At 47.2% G+C, this 22,735-nt stretch overlaps 1 protein-coding gene across 4 annotated transcripts in view; it reads right to left on the reverse strand.

Annotated features, from left to right (window-relative positions):
* Positions 1 to 22,735, reverse strand: part of GLIS2 (GLIS family zinc finger 2) — a 120,831-nt gene that overhangs the window by 92,560 nt on the left and 5,536 nt on the right. For 2 of the 4 annotated variants that reach the window (XM_068244181.1, XM_068244180.1), the window contains exon 1: positions 8,315 to 9,021. The exons of the other annotated variants lie outside the window; for them this stretch is intronic. The gene's annotated coding sequence lies outside the window, so the exon portion shown is untranslated. Of the gene's footprint in view, positions 1 to 8,314; positions 9,022 to 22,735 lie in introns of those variants that run through there. 4 annotated transcript variants of the gene reach the window in all.

Raw genomic sequence — 22,735 nt, forward strand, 5'->3', positions numbered from 1 at the left:
ACACACCCATCTCTGCCACACACAGGGCCTCACACACCCAGCTCCGCCACACACACGGCCTCACACTGCCTGCTTCGCCATACACAGCGCCTCACACACCCAGCTCCGCCACACACAGGGCCTCACACACCCAGCTCTGCCACGCATAGGGCCTCACACACCCAGCACTGCCACGCACAGGGCCTCACACACCCAGGACTACCACGCACAGGGCCTCACACCCAGCTCTGCCACGCACAGGGCCTCACACCCAGCTCAGCCACGCACAGGGCCTCGCACACCCAGCTCCGCCACACACAGGGCCTCACACACCCAGCACTGCCACGCACAGGGCCTCACACACCCAGGACTGCCACGCACAGCGCCTCACACCCAGCTCTGCCACGCACAGGGCCTCACACCCAGCTCCACCACGCACAGGGCCTCACACACCCAGCTCTACCACACACAGGGCCTCACACAGCCAGTTCTGCCACACACATGGCCTCACACACCCAGCTCTGCCATGCAAAGGGCCTCACACCCAGCTCTGCCACACACAGGCCTCTCGCACAAAGCTCTGCTACACACAGGGCCTCACACTCCCAGCTCCGCCACACACAGGGCCTCACACTCCCAGCTCCGCCGCACACAGGGCCTCACACACCCACCTCTGCCATGCAAAGGGCCTCACACTCCCAGCTCCGCCACACACAGGGCCTCACACACCCAGCTCCGCCACACACAGGGCCTCACACACCCAGCTCTACCACACACAGGGCCTCACACAGCCAGTTCTGCCACACACATGGCCTCACACACCCAGCTCTGCCATGCAAAGGGCCTCACACCCAGCTCTGCCACACACAGGCCTCTCGCACAAAGCTCTGCTACACACAGGGCCTCACACTCCCAGCTCCGCCACACACAGGGCCTCACACCCAGCTCTGCCACACACAGGCCTCTCGCACAAAGCTCTGCTACACACAGGGCCTCACACTCCCAGCTCCGCCACACACAGGGCCTCACACTCCCAGCTCCGCCGCACACAGGGCCTCACACACCCACCTCTGCCATGCAAAGGGCCTCACACTCCCAGCTCCGCCACACACAGGGCCTCACACACCCAGCTCTGCAATGCAAAGGGCCTCACACACCCAGCTCTGCAATGCAAAGGGCCTCACACACCCAGCTCTGCCATGCAAAGGGCCTCACACACCCAGCTCCGCCACACACAGGGCCTCACACACCCAGCACTGCCACACACAGGGTCTCACACTCCCAGCTCCGCCACACACAGGGCCTCACACACCCAGCTCTGCCACACACAGGACCTTATACTCCCAGATCTGCCACACAACAGGCCTCACACACCCAGCTCTGCCACACACTGGGCCTCACACTCCCAGCTCCGCCACACACAGGGCCTCACACTCCCTGCTCCGCCATACACAGCACCTCACACCCAGCTCTGCCACACACAGCCTCACACTCCCAGCTCTGCCATACACAGGGCCTCACACACCCAGCTCTGCCACACACTGGGCCTCACATTCCGGGCTATGCCCCACACAGGGCCTCACACCCATCTCTGTCACACACAGGGACTCACAACCAGCTCTGCCACAAATAGGGCCTCACACACCCAGCTCTGCCATACACAGGGCCTCACACACCCAGCACTGCCACGCACAGGGCCTCACACACCCAGCTCCGCCACACACAGGGCCTCACACACCCAGCTCTGCCACAAACAGGGCCTCACACACCCAGCTCTGCCATACACAGGGCCTCACACACCCAGCTCTGCCACACACAGGGCCTCACATGTGTAGTTTTGTCAGATTGGTGTGTGGTGGACTGGCTTTTTCTACTAGGCCTCTACAGAATACAGCATATTCACCCATAGCCCCTGGTTTTCTGTGACAACAATCTTTAGAATTTAACTACCTTTATTTGCATGTTGGTAAATTTTTACCCTCCAAAAATGCTCTCCTGGCTCCTTGTGTTAATAATTACCAAAGAATAACCTTTAAAATGAAAAAGAAAAATCTAGGTCCCAACACTGCAAGAATGTCATAGCTGTGTATACAGAATCCCATGCTATGGACACATAAACATGCTTAATGTACCCCTAAGGGCCGAGCAAAAAATTGATTTGGTAATGGTTCCCGTCCCATCATTATTGCACTTTGTGCCCCTAGAAGGTTACAAACCTCAAACGCATCTGACGCTAGAAGCTGCACTCAGCATCTTGGAAAAAATCGATTGTCTGCAGCACTTGCGCAATTGACAGCAAATTCATTGAGATGAACGCTGCCATTCATCTCAATGACGTGGTGGATCCCGGCGCTAAACAAAGTGGATGGATGCCAGAAGCCATTAGGACAACTGAAGTGACAGTGATATGGAGGCTGCCATATTTATTTCCTTATAAGCAACACCAGTTACCTGGCTATCCTGCTCATCCTCTGCCTGTAATACTTTTAGCCATAGACCCTGAACAAGCATATGCAGATCAGGCGTTTCTGACATTATTGTCAGATCTGACATGATTAGCTGCATGCTCGTTTCAGGTGTTATTCAGACATTACTGCAGCCTAATAGATCAGTAGGGCTGCCAGAACTACTGCGCCTGCGCAGTACGCTCCAGTCCATGTGGCGGTGATTGACAGCGCCGCTCGCGCAGGTGCAGTACATGGAGATCGGCCTGACGTCATCACCGTGGACCGGGAAGCAGAGACGGCGAACGGCTGCGGGCCGAGCTGCGGCAAGGGACATGCTGGGAGCTTGGGGCTGGACGAAGCCCTGGGTAAGTAGCCCTTATTTTACCTTTTACTGCCTGATAACTCCGTTAAAGAGGAAATAAATATGGCAGCTTCCTTACTTTTCTCACTTCAGTTGTCCTTTAAAGGATACTGAAACAAATAATAGAAACAGGGGGAGCAGGCATGTAAAGGGAGCTGTCCTGATGGCCCCCGCTCCCCCCGTTCTCCTCTTTCCCCTGTCCTTCTTACCTAAATGCCCCCGGCAGGCTCCTCCAGATTGCTGAAGTCGGGCATCAGTGCAGCGCTGGCCCGGCTGTGCTCAACTGCAGCCGGGAGTGCTCTGCACATGACGTAATCGTGACATCATGCGCAGAGCACTCCCGGTCGCGGATGCAAGCTGAAGGACATGCGCAACCGGGCCAGCGCTGCACTGATGCCCGACTCCGGTAGCCCGAAGAGGCTGCCAGGTGGCATTCAGGTAAGAAAGACAGGGGACAGAGGAGAATGGGGGGGGGGGGGGGAGCAGTGGCCATCAGGAAAGCTCCCCTTACATGCCTGCTGCCCTAATTTCTCCTATTTTCTTCAGCTCTTCTTCAGACATCAGTGCACAGAGCTCTCTCCTTCTCCTAATACACAAACATCAGTGCATAGAGCTCTCCTCTCCTCCTAATAGACAGACATCAGTGCACAGAGCTCTCCCCTCTTCCTAATACACAGACATCAGTGCACAGAGCTCTCCCCTCCTCCTAATACACAGACATCAGTGCACAGAGCTCTCCTCTCCTCCTAATACACAGACATCAGTGCACAGAGCTCTCCCCTCCTCCTAATACACAGACAGCAGTGCACAGAGCTCTCCCCTCTTCCTAATACACAGACATCAGTGCACAGAGCTCTCCTCTCCTCCTAATACACAGACATCAGTGCACAGAGCTCTCCCCTCCTCCTAATACACAGACATCAGTGCACAGCGCTCTCCTCTCCTCCTAATACACAGACATCAGTGCACAGAGCTCTCTCCTTCTCCTAATACACAGACATCAGTGCACAGAGCTCTCCTCTCCTCCTAATCCACAGACATCCGTGCACAGAGCTCTCCCCTCTTCCTAATACACAGACATCAGTGCACAGAGCTCTCCTCTCCTCCTAATACACAGACATCAGTGCACAGAGCTCTCCCCTCCTCCTAATACACAGACATCAGTACACAGAGCTCTCTCCTTCTCCTAATACACAGACATCAGTGCACAGAGCTCTCTCCTTCTCCTAATACACAGACATCAGTGCACAGAGCTCTCCCCTCCTCCTAATACACAGACATCAGTGCACAGAGCTCTCCTCTCCTCCTAATACACAGACATCAGTGCACAGAGCTCTCCTCTCCTCCTAATACACAGACATCAGTGCACAGAGCTCTCCCCTCTTCCTAATACACAGACATCAGTGCACAGAGCTCTCCCCTCCTCCTAATACACAGACATCAGTGCACAGAGCTCTCATCCCTCCTAATACACAGACATCAGTGCACAGAGCTCTCCCCTCCTGCTAATACACAGACATCAGTGCACAGAGCTCTCCTCTCCTCCTAATACACAGACATCAGTGCACAAAGCTCTCCCCTCCTCCTAATACACAGACATCAGTGCACAGAGCTCTCCTCTCCTAATACACAGACATCAGAGCACAGAGCTCTCCCCTCCTCCTAATACACAGACATCAGTGCACAGAGCTCCCCCTCCTCCTAATACACAGACATCAGTGCACAGCGCTCTCCTCTCCTCCTAATACACAGACATCAGTGCACAGAGCTCTCCTCTCCTCCTAATACACAGACATCAGTGCACAAAGCTCTCCCCTCCTCCTAATACACAGACATCAGTGCACAGAGCTCTCCTCTCCTAATACACAGACATCAGAGCACAGAGCTCTCCCCTCCTCCTAATACACAGACATCAGTGCACAAAGCTCTCCCCTCCTCCTAATACACAGACATCAGAGCACAGAGTTCTCCCCTCCTCCTAATACACAGACATCAGAGCACAGAGCTCTCCCCTCCTCCTAATACACAGACATCAGAGCACAGAGCTCTCCCCTCCTCCTAATACACAGACATCAGTGCACAGAGCTCTCCCCTCCTGCTAATACACAGACATCAGTGCACAGAGCTCTCCTCTCCTCCTAATACACAGACATCAGTGCACAAAGCTCTCCCCTCCTCCTAATACACAGACATCAGTGCACAGAGCTCTCCTCTCCTCCTAATACACAGACATCAGTACACAGAGCTCTCTCCTTCTCCTAATACACAGACATCAGTGCACAGAGCTCTCTCCTTCTCCTAATACACAGACATCAGTGCACAGAGCTCTCCCCTCCTCCTAATACACAGACATCAGTGCACAGAGCTCTCCTCTCCTCCTAATACACAGACATCAGTGCACAGAGCTCTCCTCTCCTCCTAATACACAGACATCAGTGCACAGAGCTCTCCCCTCTTCCTAATACACAGACATCAGTGCACAGAGCTCTCCCCTCCTCCTAATACACAGACATCAGTGCACAGAGCTCTCATCCCTCCTAATACACAGACATCAGTGCACAGAGCTCTCCCCTCCTGCTAATACACAGACATCAGTGCACAGAGCTCTCCTCTCCTCCTAATACACAGACATCAGTGCACAAAGCTCTCCCCTCCTCCTAATACACAGACATCAGTGCACAGAGCTCTCCTCTCCTAATACACAGACATCAGAGCACAGAGCTCTCCCCTCCTCCTAATACACAGACATCAGTGCACAGAGCTCCCCCTCCTCCTAATACACAGACATCAGTGCACAGCGCTCTCCTCTCCTCCTAATACACAGACATCAGTGCACAAAGCTCTCCCCTCCTCCTAATACACAGACATCAGTGCACAGAGCTCTCCTCTCCTAATACACAGACATCAGAGCACAGAGCTCTCCCCTCCTCCTAATACACAGACATCAGTGCACAGAGCTCCCCCTCCTCCTAATACACAGACATCAGTGCACAGCGCTCTCCTCTCCTCCTAATACACAGACATCAGTGCACAGAGCTCTCCTCTCCTCCTAATACACAGACATCAGTGCACAAAGCTCTCCCCTCCTCCTAATACACAGACATCAGTGCACAGAGCTCTCCTCTCCTAATACACAGACATCAGAGCACAGAGCTCTCCCCTCCTCCTAATACACAGACATCAGTGCACAAAGCTCTCCCCTCCTCCTAATACACAGACATCAGAGCACAGAGCTCTCCCCTCCTCCTAATACACAGACATCAGAGCACAGAGCTCTCCCCTCCTCCTAATACACAGACATCAGAGCACAGAGCTCTCCCCTCCTCCTAATACACAGACATCAGAGCACAGAGCTCTTCCCTCCTCCTAATACACAGACATCAGTGCACAGAGCTCCCCCTCCTCCTAATACACAGACATCAGTGCACAGAGATCTCTCCTCCTCCTAATACACAGACATCAGTGCACAGAGCTCCCCCCTCCTCCTAATACACAGACATCAGTGCACAGAGCTCCCCCCTCCTCCTTATACACAGACATCAGTGCACAGAGCTCCCCCTCTTCCTAATACACAGACATCAGTGCACAGAGCTCTCCCCTCCTGCTAATACACAGACATCAGTGCACAGAGCTCTCCCCTCCTCCTAATACACAGACATCAGTGCACAGAGCTCTCCTCTCCTCCTAATGCACAGACATCAGTGCACAGAGCTCCCCCCTCCTCCTAATACACAGACATCAGAGCAGAGCACAGAGCTCCCCCCTCCTCCTAATACACAGACATCAGAGCAGAGCACAGAGCTCTCCCCTCCTCCTAATACACAGACATCAGAGCACAGAGCTCTCCTCTCCTCCTAATACACAGACATCAGTGCACAGAGCTCCCCCTCCTCCTAATACACAGACATCAGTGCACAGAGATCTCTCCTCCTCCTAATACACAGACATCAGTGCACAGAGCTCCCCCCTCCTCCTAATACACAGACATCAGTGCACAGAGCTCTCCCCTCCTCCTAATACACAGACATCAGTGCACAGAGCTCTCTCCTCCTCCTAATACACAGACATCAGTGCACAGAGCTCTCCCCTCCTCATAATACACAGACATCAGTGCACAGAGCTCTCCCCTCCTCATAATACACAGACATCAGTGCACAGAGCTCTCCCCTCCTGCTAATACACAGACATCAGTGCACAGAGCTCTACCCTCCTCCTAATACACAGACATCAGTGCACAGAGCTCCCCCCTCCTCCTTATACACAGACATCAGTGCACAGAGCTCCCCCTCTTCCTAATACACAGACATCAGTGCACAGAGCTCTCCCCTCCTGCTAATACACAGACATCAGTGCACAGAGCTCTCCTCTCCTACTAATATAAAAACATAAAAATGTACAGCATTGATAATACCTTATGACAAACTGAAATATTTTTAAATATAGGATGTTAAGGTCACAAATGCACCTTATCCAGATTCCTGCTTTGTTGCACTGTATGGCTGCTTTTGCCTTATGTCAGATAGTAGTCCTTCAGCATTAGTTTTACAAACATACAAAAGTTTTGTTCTAAATCTTCATGGAAATTATTTAGAGCTTCTCTTGTGTTGTACGCTTTGTATTCTTCGAATAAAGCACTGCACGTTGTCAAAAAAAATAATAAAAAAAAATAACCAAATAATAACAATAATTCACTGCAAGATGAAGCAAGCGTGGACCATACACTCACTATTGATAGGCTGAGTTTTAAGCCATAGTTTCTATAGGCAAATTTTGCAAAAGTACAGACAACCTGCTGTGTTTGACATGTCAGATCTAAGGTATGAGCGGCTATTGACACAAATATTAAGATAATATTAAAAAATCCAACACACAAATACTGTGGATACATTCCAGAAATAAATGGCATAATTATTCCTAATTTAACAATCACAATGTAGCAATTTAGTCAAATAAATTTACATTTCTGGTTTAAATATAGATATTTTGTTGAAATTTACCAATAATCCAGTCTGCAGTGTCCTTGCCGCCCACAGTGGCAGTTCCTGTTTGGTGACAGCAGGCTGTCACACTCCCTGCAATGGGGTACACAGTGTATGGAGATTCCCCCCAGACTCCCCTCCCCCATGATAACCAAGTGACAGATTCCCCCTCCCTCCTTTAGTGTATTGGTGTGACAGGTCTCCCCTGGCAGACCATATAGTCAGTCCCATTAATGTACAGTGTGCTCTGCCAGACATCCATACGTTGACACTTCTTTGAAAGGACAGACAGCGGAGCCCCTTGGCGATGTGTGCCCACCTTAGGCAGAAATACCACCTCTCGGTGCCCTTAAATAACTCATTACGCATACAGCTTGTCTATAGATGTTGGCGCTATATAAATCCAAAATAATAATAATAATCATAATAATAATAATAATATAACCACTCAAGTATGGAATGCATCAAATAACTGCTTACAAACAGGTACTTCAAAAATACCCCCCTCCCCTCAATCTCCCCCCCTAGACCCCCCTTCCCATTCTCACCTTCTGCAGGTTGCAGTGTCTGTAGGATAGTGAAGTCCTGGCGTCTTTGGTTTAAGAATAACAAAAAAGAAAATTAGAAAAAAAAAAGAAAGAGATAATCCAAAAGGATCACAACCTCACAAATATGTCCTGATTTTCTTTTTTTAAAAGATTTATAAAAAAAATTGTATAGGCTCCCCCTTAAGGAAAAAAAAAACAGTCTGGATCAATGTCTGAGCGAGGGTCCTCCAGTCTTTTGGCTTAGATCCAGTTGGGGTGAAGCAGTGACCCCCAGTATTGGTGTCCCCTCAGAGAGATCCAGGAGTCATAGTATTCTGCTGAGTGGGGTGACAGTTTGGGGTGTCAGGCTACAAGAGAGGGTTTTTTGCTATTAAGTGGCAGAGCATAGCTAAGCCTAGTCAGCAAGGGATAAAGGATGCTGGAACTGTGAGGAATGCCCAGGATGTGTGTGGGGGGGGGGGAGATTATGAGCACCCCCAAAATTTCTGAGGTGAAGGATAGGGGACAAGGGGGAGGGGGAGCTCTGGGTTAGGAGAGCAGGGAGAAGAGGCTGCAAAAGTGAGAGGTGGCAAGCTGATGGGAGGAAGGAAGGAAGGAGAGAGTGAGAGAGAGAGAGAGGGAGGGAGGGAGACAGACAGAGGGAGGGAGGGGTGGGAATGTGCAGGGTGATTTATTGCAGCCCTGCAGAACTGTCTGAGAATGACCCTCCAACATCAGTTCTACTCCAGGGCTGCCGCTTCTGCACATGCGCACGGCCATCCAGACAGGGGCTGCAGGGGAGGAGGAGGGGGGCCATTGCCAGTGCCACACCGCCCCCCTTCAGTTCTTCCCCTCCTAGTCTCTGCCCATAGGAGGGGGGACAGACTCCTGCTGCAGAGAGCCCTGTCTCTCCCCTTCTCTCCCAGCACACAGGGGGAAAGGAGTGGTTTTCAGTCACATAATAAGGGATGTCTCTCTCTCTTTTTCTCTCTCTCTCGGCCAGGCTCTCACCCCTACACACATACCACACATGCACAACAACTCCACCCCTATACACTCATCTATAACACTCAGCAGCTCCACCTTGCACACAAAAACAGCCTTATCTCACACACAATGCAAGAATAGGGTCTTTGTACCAGCAGACACCATTAGAGCACACACAGTGTTATCTCCAGCCTCCATTTCCACCCACAGGAGAACACTGCATTTCCGCATGAGAGATTTATGTGCACAGATGTGTCCATGCTGTCACTTGCAACATACAGAATCTCTACCTGCATGCAGAGGATGCAAGGGGGGTCAGCTAGGCAAGCACTATGTGACAGGTCTCGGGGTGATTGGTCTGCTGACCAGGGGGGATAAGCCAAAAAGAGGTACATTTGGGAATAGAAAAACAAAAATTTGCTTTCCTAAAACAGAAAGAATTTGCGATAATTCAGGTTGGAGTGAGCTCGAGATGTCTCCCAGGCACCACTGCTGAATATATGCAAATTAACCATTGTACCCTTAGGAGCTAAACACACCTCCAGAACTGCTGGAATGCAATGATGTGTCAGCTTGTTAAATTGTACAGAGCCATAATAATCCAACATGCATACAGACTGTTTCGGATTGTTTGATCCTCATCAGTGCATGGCATGGATTAATTTGGCTCTATGGAGTAGGGCTTGTAAACCGAGAGGTACAGACTAACCAGCAATATTTGGGAATAGCTGACAGCAGAATATCAGTAAGATTTACAGATATCCTACTATTTACACTGGTAATTGCGATAGAAAAATATCGGTAAATGTTACCAATATTTTACTACAGCTAAACTTACCTGAGTCTTACACAGAACCCTCCCCCCACGATGCCCAACTCTAACCACCCCACCTGCCGATGCCTACCCCAAGACCCCCCACGCCCAACCTTACAACCGCCCTTCCTGATGCCTAACCTTATCCGCCTCCCCACCCCCAGGCCTGACCTTAAAACCCTATTCCTGACGCCTAACCTTATCCACCCCCCCATGCCTAATTTTAAACCCCCCCCCCTTATTGACACCTAACCTTATCCGCCCCCATGCCTAACCTTAAAACCGGCCTTCCTGACGCCTAACCTTATCTGCTACCACCCCCTATGCCTAACCTTAAAAAAACCCTTCCTGAAGCCTAACCTTAACCGCCCCATGTCTGACCTTAAAGCGGTATTGTCACCATAAAAATCAAATTTCAACAGCAACTGGTCTGAGTGTATTACGTGATAAAGATGCTAATCCTGCATTCAAAACTTTTTTCTGCTGTTATGGTTTGGAGTTATTACATACTATAAGAGCACTGGCCCTAGTGCCAAAAAGTTGAATGCTGGGAGTTCTTTTAAATTCTTGGAGTTCTTATTATCTATTAGCTGGTCGCCCGGCGTTGCCCGGGTATGTAATTGGCTAGTGTTATCTCTGCCCACTTTTTCTAATCCTAACACACAATTACTCAATGATGACCTAGTTTGTGAGCTTTGCGGTCTTTGGCATCAATAATTGGCATTGAAATGAAATAAATCTAATTGGCTGTGGCTCCACTCCTTTGAAAATCAATAGGTGAATTTTGATTAGCTTTTGTAGGCTCCACCCACTTTTCTGAATATTAATCCCAGTCACCCAGTGACCAACTGTGCAAAGTTTAACCACTTGCTGACCAGTGGCTTTCTGGCTGATCTGTGCTGCGTAGGCTCTCCAGCCTGCAGCACAGATCAGGTTTAAGCCAGGGCGATCAGACTTACCCCCTTTTTTCCCCACTAGGGGGATGTCCTGCTGAGGGGGTCTGATCGCCGCCGGCTCTCTGCGCTTTGCGGGGGGGGGGGGGCTCTTCAAAGCCCCCCTCCGCAGCGTTTTCAGCGCTCCGTCCCTCTCCCTCCCTCTCCCTTCCCCTCTGAGCTGCGCAGGACGGATATCCGTCCTGCGCATTGTAGGATAGGCTTCAGCCTATCAAATGACGGCGATCCCCGGCCAATCAGAGGCCGGGGATCGCCGATCTGCCTTACGGCGCTGCTGCGCAGCAGCGCCGTATGATGTAAACAGCGGGGATTTCTTCCCCGCGTGTTTACATTTTGCCGGCGAGCCGCGATCGGCGGCTCTCCGGCTGTTCACGGAGACAGCCTCCGTGAACGGACATGGAAAGTTTCCATGCAAACTTGCAGACGACCAGTTTACGCCAATCAGCGTTAGCTGGTCGTCAAGAGGTTAAGAACCCTGCCATTGACAGACAGTGTAAGAATGGCTGCAGTTTACATTCTGGCAGTGAAATTTGTATTTTTCTCCACCCACTGATGTCCTAATGTTTCCCGGGTATGTATTTGGCTGCTGTTGGCTGTGGCCACTTTTTCTAAAGAAGTATCTTTTTCTAACCCTAACACACAATTGTCAATAGTCAATGACCAAGTTTGTGAGATTTGTGGTCTTTGGCATGAATAATTTTGATTGAAATGAAACACATCTGATTCGCTGTTTGTGGCCCCACCCCTTTTCTAAATATTTAACCCCAGTCACCCAATGATCAACTGTACCAGGTTTATGGGCTCGTTTCCACTAGTGCGGCGTGCGTCTCGTAGACGCACGCCGGCACTGAGCGGGTGGGCGGGATCGCAGGCGAATCCCATGAGCCGTGCCATGCACGGCTATGGGAATCGCAGCCTCCGCCGCGAATTCTGTAGGGGGTTCCGCCCGAATCGCTACTGCAAGCAATTCGGCCGGCGGCGCGATTTGCCTGCAGGGAAACTCTGCGGATTCGCGGCCGTTTCCGCGAGAGTGGAAACGGGCCCTGAGGCTTGTGCCATTAACAGTGCAAAAATGGCAGCAATTAAATATTTGCCTTGAAAATCAATAGGTGAATTGTGATTGATTTTTTTGTAGGCTCCACCTACTTTTCTGAATATTAATCCCAGTCACCCAGTGACCAACTGTACAAAGTTTTAGAACCCTACAATTAATAGTGTAAGAATGGCTGCAGTTTACATTTTCCCAGTGAAATTTGTGTTTGTCTCCGCCCACTGATGACTCGGCATTGCCCAGGTATGTATTTGGCTGGTGTTGGCTCCGCCCAATTTTTCTAACCCTAACACAAAATTACTTAATGACCAAGTTTGTGAGCTTTGAGGTCTTTGGCATCAATAATTTGCATTGAAATAAAATAAATCTGATTGGCTGTGGCTCCACCCCTTTTCTGAATTTGTACCCCAATCACCCAATGGCCAACTGTACCAGGTACAGGTGATTAACAGTGCAAGAGGCTTGTGCCATTAACAGTGCAAGAATGGCATGAATCAAATATTCCCCTTAAAGATTAATAGGTGGCTTTTGATTGGCTTTTGTAGGCCCCACCCACTTTTCTGAATATTAATCTCAGTCACCCAGTGATCAACTGTGCAAAGTTTGAGAACCCTACCATTAATAGTGTAAGAATTGCTGCAGTTTACATTTTCTCAGTGAAATTTGTATTTGTCTCCGCCTACTGATGACCCAGCATTGCCCGATTATGTATTTGGCTGGTGTTGGCTGCGCCCACTTTTCCTAACCCTAACACACAATTACTCAATTACTCAATGACCAAGTTTGTGAGCTTTGCGGTCTTTGGCATCAATAACCTGCATTAAAATGAAACAAATCAGATTGGCTGTTTGGGGCTCCACCCCCTTATATAAATTTAAACCCCAGTCACGCAATGATCAACTGTACCAGGTTTGAGGCTTGTGCCATTAACAGTGCAAGAATGGCAGCAATGAAATATTCCCCTGAAAAATCAATAGGTAATTTTTGATTGTTTTTTGTAGGCTCCATCCACTTTTCTGAATATTAATCCTAGTCACCCAGTAACCAACTGTGCAAAGTTTTAGAACTTTACCATTAACAGTGTAAGAATGGCTGCTGTTTGCCCAGTAACATTTGTATTTGTCTCTGCCCACTTAAGACCCTGCGTTGCCCGCTTATGTATTTGGCTGGTGTTGGCTGTGCCCACTTTCCTAACCCTAACACACAATTAATCAATTACTCAATTACCAAGTTTGTGAGCTGTGGGGTGTTTGGCAACAATAATTTGCATTGGAATGAAACAAATCTGATTAGCTATTTGTGGCTCCACCCCCTTTCTGAAATTGAACTCCAGTCACCCAATGATCAACTATACCAGGTTTGAGGCTTGTGCCATTAACAGTGCAAGAATGGCAGAAATATAAATATTCCCCTTGAAAATCAATAGGTGAATTTTGATTGGCTTTTATAGGCTCCAACCACTTTTCTGAATAATAATCCTAGTCACCCAACGACCAACTGTGCAAAGTTTGAAATCCCTCCCATTAACAGTGTAAGAAAAACAAAAGTTTCCTTTGCTTTCTTAAAACAGAAAGAATTTGCGATAATTCAGGTTGGAGTGAGCTTGAGATGTCTCCCAGTGCATCACTGCTGAATATATGCAAATTAACCATTGTTGGCCTTAGAAGCTAAACACACCTCCAGAACCGCTGGAATGCAATGATGTGTCAGCTTGTTAATTTGTACAGAGCCATAACAATCCAACATGCATACTGACTGTTTTGGATTGTTTGATCCTCATCAATGCATGGCATGGATTAATTTGGCTTTATGCAGTAGGGCTTGTAACACCGAGAGGTACAGACTAACCAGCAAGCTCATGGTGACCCAGAACTCATTGGAATGTGTAAGGGACTACAATGGTCCTAAAAGCCCCCTTACTAAGATGTTAAGAAAAACAAAAGTTTGCTTTCTTAAAACAGAAAGAATTTGCGATAATTCAGGTTGGAGTGAGCTTGAGATGTCTCCCAGTGCATCACTGCTGAATATATGCAAATTAACCATTCTCCTCTTAGAAGCTAAACACACCTCCAGTGTAACAGTGTACGAATGGCTGCAGTTTACATTTTCCAGTGAAATTTGTATTTGTCTCTTTTTGGTTATGGGAATAAAAAGTATCCTATACTTTATTCCAGGTAATGTACTATGTGTGTGCCAAATTTCATTCAAATCCGTTCAGCCGTTTTTGCGTGATCGAGTAACAAACATCCAAACATCCGAACTTTCCCATTTATTATATTAGTAGGATAATATATTCCTCCTCTTCCATTTATTTCCCTGCCTAGCTGATCACTTGTGTTTACAAGCAAGGCTGAGGTGACTCAGTGATTGGATGTGTAAATAAAAAAAAAAGACTCTGGGAGGAGGGCAGCTAATGAATACACAATGAGCAAGAGAAGGGAGGGGGAAACAAGAGTCAGGGAGGATATGATGTCAGCATTAGCTTGGCAAGATGGCCACTGCCTAGAAAAGGATTTTCTGCTTTTCCTTTGTAAAATTCACAGGAATCATTGCGTGGCTAGCACAATACATCTGTTATGTAAGTAGAAGTAGTATTCATCTACTTATATATGTGGTTTTTATTTCTAGGTTAGCATGGGTGTCGCTTGTTCTTTAAAACCCCCCTTCCTGACACCTATCAAAACGATACATTTTTAAAAAAACAATAAACAAAAATATTTGTATTAGTGGCAATAGCAGCAGCAAAATTTTCCATTTCCTGCATGCGCCCAAATTTCCTGCTTGCAACCAGGGGTGCTGTAATGGTTTTTGTGGCCCCAAGAAGCACAGAATGTATGGCTCTTACACCCTCCCAGATAGAGGGCCCTTATCCCTTAATAATAGGTAGCCAAAGCTGTGCCCCCATAGCCCTTCAGTGTAGGAAGGCAGCCAAAGGTGCACCCCATTTCCCTGTATAGGTAGCCACCCACAGTACAGGTAGCCAAGGTGTTGTCCTAGCATATGTAGCCAAGGTGTCCCCAGTATAGGTAACCATGGTGTTCCCCCAGTATAAGTAGCCACCCTCAGTATTTGTAGTCAAGGTGTCCCTTCAGTATAAGTAGCCACCCAAGTATATGCCAAGGCTTCCCCCCAGTATGGGCAGCCCTCATGATCCCTTGACCCAATCATTGCTGCCTTGGGGAACATGGGGAGGAGAAGGGGAGCATAATCGAGAACACTTTTTTTAACTTTTTTCATCAATGATCACTGTGTAATAGTGATCATTGAGGGGCTGGGAGATAAGTGATTGGTCAAGGGATCACATGATCCCTTGGCCAATCACTGCAGCCACAGTTACGCAAAGGTACTGCTGTTCCTTTCATTTGCCACGCGATGAGAAGTAGCGCGACCGTGATACTTTACTAGCATAGCCGCCACTACGTTAATTAACGCAGTAGCGGCTGCATGTAACTTAGGAGCGCAGGCTACACAGCAGCAGGATCGCATGTAGCGTGTGCGCGCTGATTTTTACCTCAAGCTGCTGCTTTAGCACAGCTTAGTGAATCAACCTCAAGGTCCTGTGCGCGGATCGGTGCTGCCGTGAGTACGACTATTAACCTAAGTGGTTAATGTGCCCATTCGACACTGTACTTCATAATGCGTACCTGCATTGGATAGCTGTGCACATTTTTCTGTGCACACTATAATGAACATGGTTGTAGATATGTTACAACACACGTGTTAAAACAGGCCTATTACTATTATTGTTTGTTCATATCGGGGGGGGGGGGGGGGGGGTCCGAATAGCTAAACAGCCTAAGCTAAATATCACCAGGAGGTACATACCAATATAGAGCAGCATATAGATATAAAAGGTGTTACTGAATGCTGAAACTAGGAAAATTACCATAAAAGAGGCTATCCTGAATAATTTACTATTATATGTCACTATAGTGCCTCTTTAACTACTTGCGTACCAGCAATCTCTGGCCCCTTGAGGACCAGAGACTGCTGGTACCAAAAACGGGGCTTACCAACGTCTCGCTGCAAGGAATCGCCACTGCCATTCATGCCGCTCAGCTCATGTGTCAATGCCGTCACTATGACAGCAGAGCTCTGTGAGCCAGTCATATTGACAGCAGGGCGAGACGCAATTGGCGGTAGTGACAGGAAAGTGCGGCAGGGAAGTTGAAATCTACGTCCTGGCAGGAATAACAAGTTGCAAACGGCATAGATTTCAACTAGCGTCATCCGGAAGCGGTCAAGCACACTTAACGGTGAATATAAATTCACCTACATTTTACGGTCCCCACCACCCTGGGCCTGATACTGAAGCGCTGCCTAATCCACACTGATGGCGATACTGCTGCTGACAGCTGTCAGACAGGAAGTACTGTTGTCTGTTCGAAGAAGAAAGGAAAAATCACCTGCTTATGTGGGGGTAAACAACAGTTATCAGACAAGGTTTTCAATCCATCGCTTCTGTCCCGCCTGCAACCAACTGGCAGAGTAAATAGGCAACCTCTATGCCTGTAACCAGACAAAAGAGGAGGTCTCACTCTCTGCCCAGCAGGTATGTTACTTTGTACCTGTGGAAGTCAGCTGCAACTGGCAAAAAGTGTTATTATAGTATTAAGTCCACCCTCTCCTGGTTACACCATCCCCTCCAATATGGTTTTATCTTTTTATTTATTTTTTACAGTAGCAATACAACGTATGTGAACCCTTTGTAATTATATGGATTTATGCACAAATTGGGTTCACTTACCTTTCCCACCTGCACTATGAATGTTTACATGGCGTGTTCAATAAAAACATGGAAACATTTAATTATCTGTGTGGTATTAGTTTAAGCAGACTGTGATTGTCTATTGTTGTGAATTAGATGAAGATCAGATCACTTTATGACCAATTTGTGCAGAAATCCATTTCATTCCAAAGGGTTCACATACTTTTTATTGCTACTGTATATACAGTATATTTGGGTGCCTCTCTCATAGTTACATAGTTGGGTTGAAAAAAAGACATACGTCCATTGAGCTCAACCAGAAAATAAGGTGCAACGCTAGCCTTCACCCTCCCATATTCCGAGGAGATTCAGAGGAAGGTGAAGAATCCTTACTCGGCTTGGACCAATTAGCCCGAAAAGGGGAAAAAATTGCAAGAAGATAAAATGCCTGGATCAACAACACCAGAAATTACCTAGTGATTATAGCCATTGATGTCCTTTAATACAAGGAAAGCATCAAAGTCCCTCTTAAAGAGACTCTGTAACAAAATTTTCATCCTTATTTCTTCTATTCTATAAGTTCCTATGCCTGTTCTATTGTGGTCTGGCTTACTGCAGCCTTTCCTACTTGCACAGTGGCTGTATTATCTCTGTTATATGATCTAATCTCTCCTCTGTCGGGCTGAAGCACTCAGACTGGAATGTGCAGGGCTGCTTGTGATTGGCTAGAAGCTATACACACCCTCTCCAGGCCCCCTGCAGGCTCTGTATGACTCACACTCTCTGCTTATGTGAGCCTATCACAAGCCGGTTAGTTTGTTTGTAAACACTGCCTAAAACTGGCAATTGCAAGCCAGGTTTGCAGCAGAGAGTGGCAGAAACAGCACAGAGGGGCCCAGGAGAACATAATGAATAGAATGGTATGCTTTTTGTTGTAAGAATTTTAGAGTACAGATTCACTTTAAATACAGATATAGAATTTGCTATAACTATTCTTGTGCATATACAGGTAGTCCCTGTTAACGAACGAGATAGGGACTGTAGGTTCGTTCTTAACTCTAATCTGTTCTTAAGACTGAACAATGTACTATCTCTGTCCCCTGTACCTCTTCTGTGCCCCCCCTGTGCCTCCAGTGTCCCCCTCTGTGTCACCTCTGTACCTGCTTATACATATTTAAAAGCCATTTTTTCTTTGAATTTTTTTCTCAAAAACTACAAGTCCAATTTGAAAAAGAAATGTTGGCTTGTTCCCATGGAAACACTGAATCCATGCCGTTCCTATCAGCGGGTCGTTCGTAAGTCGGGGACTATATGTACAGTCCACATTTTAATCACTCTTACTGTAAAGAACCCTTTCCTAAATAAACAGTCTGTATGCATGTTGGATTATTATGGCTCTGTACAAATTAACAAGCTGACACATCATTGCATTCCAGCGGTTCTGGAGGTGTGTTTAGCTTCTAAGGGCAACAATGGTTAATTTGCATATATTCAGCAGTGATGCACTGGGAGACATCTCAAGCTCACTCCAACCTGAATTATTACAAGTTCTTTCTGTTCTAAGAAAGCAAACTCTTGTTTTCCTTAGTATTTTAGTAAGGGGGCTTTTAGACCCACTGTAGCCCCTAACACACTCCAATGAGTTCTGGTTCACCATGAGCTTGCTGGTTAGTCTGTACCTCTAAATAAATAGCAAATACCTTTTTGCCTCGTGCTCAATAAATTAATTTTCTTACTGTACCATAAGTGATTTCTTGGATGAGGGAAGCCACCTCAAAGTTGTTTTTACAACTTTTGGGTGCCTCTCCACCCTGTGTTGTCACAACTACGCTCCTCTTTGAGGAGAGTTCTTTTGGGCCTCCAGGCTTCTTATGCAGAGTGCGACCTGTACAGGCGGCGTCCTGTACCCGTTTGGAGGCGGTTATCCTCCTCAGGCGCAGTTGATGGTTGCTAATCTTGCAACCCATCCTTTTTTTCACACACCTCCACGATTTTTGGGCATACTGCACCAACCAGGCTCCCGTTGTTTTTTTCTTAGGGTGTTCCCTATCCACCATTACTATGCAGCTCCAGGAAGGGGCTGTCTTTACTTGGTGCAGTAGGGAGTTCCAAAGATTTTCATCTTCATAACATAGCAAATGTTTTCAATGGGTGACAGGCCTGGGCACCTGGCAGGTTATTCTCAGTACTAGACTCTTTTTACTACGAAGCCATACTGTTGTAATATGTGCAGAATGCGGTTTGGCACTGAAAATAAGCAATGTCTCTCCTGATCACACATTGTATCGCAGTACTTATTTCTTCAAAACTTGTATATATCATTCAGCATTAATGGTGCATTCCCACATGAGCATGCTACTACTTCCATGTGCACAAATGCAACCCTATACCATCAAGAATATTGGCTTTTGAACTGTACACTGATTGAGGCCAGAAGTTCCCTTTCCACTTTAGCTTACAGGGTGTGGCGTCTATGATTTCCAAAAAGAATTTAAAATGTTCATTTGTTAGAGCACATAACAATTTTCCACTTGTCTGCATCAGTCCATCTTATATGAGCTCCGGCCCAGGGAAGGCGTCTGTGTTTCTGGATTAGATTTATATGTGGTTTCTTCTTTCTGTGGTAGAGTTTTAACTGTATCTGTAAATGCAGTTTGTATTGTACAGCGCTGCGTAATATGTTGGCGCTATATAAATCCAATAAATGATAATAATTCAGTTACAAAGTATGTTCACAAACAACGTTTTTTTTGGGGGGGGGAAATGCTCCTGAGTCCATGCAGGGATCTCTACTACCGGATTATAGCTGCTTTTAATGCAGTGCCACCTCGGGACCAGAAGATCAGGGCCATCCAATATTGGCTTTTGGTTTTGTCCCTTGAATAGAGAGCTTTCTCGGAATTTTCTGGACCTTTTACTAACATTACATACTGTAGGTTGGATGATGACTTTTTAATTTATTTATTTTGCCGCTTTACATCACAGAACATTATTATTAAATTGTTGTAAGTTTTGAAACATCTTGCAAATTTTTTTTTTTCTTACATTTTCCAGGAGACCACCAGCTGCACGGGTTCCTCTGGAAGAGCGCAGTGCACGTACTGAACATTGGCGTACTGAGCCTGTGCAGTAGCACTGAGCCGCGTGTGTACAAGCGACTTCAGCATACTCTGTAGGCACGGCTGTACATGCGCCACAGGAACATATCTGACAAACTCTTTTGTAGGATATGTTTTGGGGATTCACGTGCAGCAATCATTATCTCAACGAGGACATGGGAAGTCTGTACAGCAGGGCTGAGATCCTCACAAATTTTTGGCAAAGCTATAAGCTCTGTCCCACCGGTTTCGTCACTTAGTGACTCATCGGGGGCTTAGTGACAAAACCGGTAGGGTGGAGCTTGGGACAAAGAGAGACACGCTGGTACATGTGGAGAAACATTATTTGCACATTTCAATCTGCAGCTTGTAAGGGCAATACTTTATATGATTTTAATGGTATAAACAGTATAATTCTATGGAGGCTCCCCTTTGGTTTGTTAAAGGAGGAACGCTGGTGGCCTGAGATTGCCCGACTGTGGTGTGTCAGCCTGGGTATTTGGTACCTTAAAGGTAGAGGGGAGCAGAAAAGCCCCAGTAGTGGGGTGAAGAGGCCCATCTATATAAGTAGCTTGTGGACTGTAATGTTGGACATTGCATGAAACATACCCCCCCCCCCCCCCCCCCCCCCCCCGGCTGAGCACTTCACTTCTCATTACAAGCATTTTTAGGAGAGGTAATACCCTCTTCTGGTAAAGCGATCCAGGTAACCATGGAGGAAGATTGGAGATTAGGAGAATAAGCCAAAGGTGAAGGAGCACAATACTGGTGTGCTGACTAAATGGATAGTAATGATGCACTTCATCAAGTAGAACACACTTCTCTATTTCTCAGTCCATCCTAAACACTGGCACAGATATGGACTTGAGGATTGGAGTTTGACACCTGTGCTCTGGAGCAGGGGTGTCAAACTCAAATACAAAGTGGGCCGAAACCGTACACTGGGATCTAGCTGCGGGCCAACTTCAATGCCTACTGGCCACCTTCCTCCCTTATAAAGTTCTCTGGTGTCTAATGGTCCTCCCTCCCCTATACAATACTTCCCTGGTGTCTAGAGACCCCCACCTTCCCCTTTACAGTTCCCTAGCATTTGGTTCTTTCCCCCTTACTTCCCCATATAGATTCCCTGGTGATCTAGGGCTTCACCTCCAATATATCTTCACTGGTGGAGTAGAATGGGCCAAACATAATGCAAAGTGGGGAAACCCCTTGAGGGCCAGATTTAATGGCTCTGAGGGCCAGATTTAATGGCTCTGAGGGCCAGATTTGGCCCGCGGGCCGGAGTTTGACATGTATGCTCTAGAGAATGCAGAGGCTTCCCTCTTCTTAGGTAAGTAATTAGCTTTTTTATTTTAATCCGCTTCAGGTACACTTAAAGGACAACTGAAGTGAGAAGAATATGGAGGCTGCCATATTTATTTCCATTAAAACAATACCAATTGCCTGGCAACACTGCTGATCTATATGGCTGCAGTAGTGTCTGAATAACACCAGAAACAAGCATGTGGCTAATCTAGTCAGGTATCACAATAATGTCAGAAATACCTGATCTGCATGCTTGTAATGCTAAAAGCATTAGAGGCAGAGGATCAGCACGACAGCCAGGCAACTGGTATTGTTTAGAAGGAAATACATATGGCAGCCTCCATAACCCTCTCATTACAGTTGTCCTTTAAGATAAAACAATACTTTGACTCTGTTTCAGCATTGTTGTCTTTGTGTTATTTTCAGTGGAAGCATTTTGGAAAAGGAAGTTGGCAATGGTACCTTAAATATTCCTCTCACTTCAGATTTTTCTACAAAAAAAAAACACATTTGCTCACATAATAAACATTCCACACAAATCAACAAACAGGCCAGTTCGGCTCCTAATTCCTTTAGTGTAAACAACCCACACATGCCCAAACAACACACACACTTATCACAGCTACACTAGATAAATAGGAACACATAGCACATACATGCTGTATAAACAGACCCAACACGTACACAAATTAAAATGACTTTTGTTTGCAAGCCGTAAAGAATGGATAAACACTTATAGCATCTATCACATTGTAAACCTAATGGGCTAAGGTCCTCCTCCTCTCCTCTGTCTTTTCTCCTGACTGTTCCTCGTGTGTGTGTTTTTGTGTGTGTTTGTGTGTGTGTGTTTGTGTGTGTGTGTATCTATCTGTGTGTGTGTGTGTGTGTGTGTGTATCTATGTGTGTGTGTGTGTGTGTATCTATGTGTGTGTGTGTGTGTGTGTGTGTGTGTGTGTGTGTGTGTGTGTGTGTGTGTGTGTGTGTGTGTGTGTGTGTGTGTGTGTGTGTGTGTGTGTGTGTAGCAGAAAGATTGGTCAAAGAACTGTACACACAGGCACAGGGACGTGGAACAAATTGATCTGATCTGATCAGTCATGACGGTCTTTCATAGTGCGCAAGGATCGTCGTACATTGGCCGCCTGTAACCGTCTTTTACCACTTACCAAAGAAAATAGAACTATTGCGCCTGTGCAGTACGCCGCGGACAACTTGGGCTTGATTGACAGCGGCACTTCACGCAGGCGCAGTAAGGACAACCTCGAGGTGGTCCTTTGCACCGTGAGGGAACCCCGGGCAGGTCGCTGCGAACAAAGCTGTCAGCATGGGACAGACAGCTGCAAGAGGCTGGGTAAGTAATCGGCTTTACTATTATTTGCCTGATGACTCCTTTAATGTTGACTAGTACAGGCAGATACATGTCCATTATGCCATGCTACTATGGAGGCATGTGATCAGTGGTGCTATTGCATAAAGATTTATCTTCAATGAAAAGAGCACGTAGTCCTGGATTAGATGATATGGCCCCA

The sequence above is a fragment of the Hyperolius riggenbachi genome, chromosome 7 (genome assembly GCF_040937935.1).
Source record: "Hyperolius riggenbachi isolate aHypRig1 chromosome 7, aHypRig1.pri, whole genome shotgun sequence".
Classification (NCBI taxonomy): Eukaryota; Metazoa; Chordata; class Amphibia; order Anura; family Hyperoliidae; genus Hyperolius; species Hyperolius riggenbachi.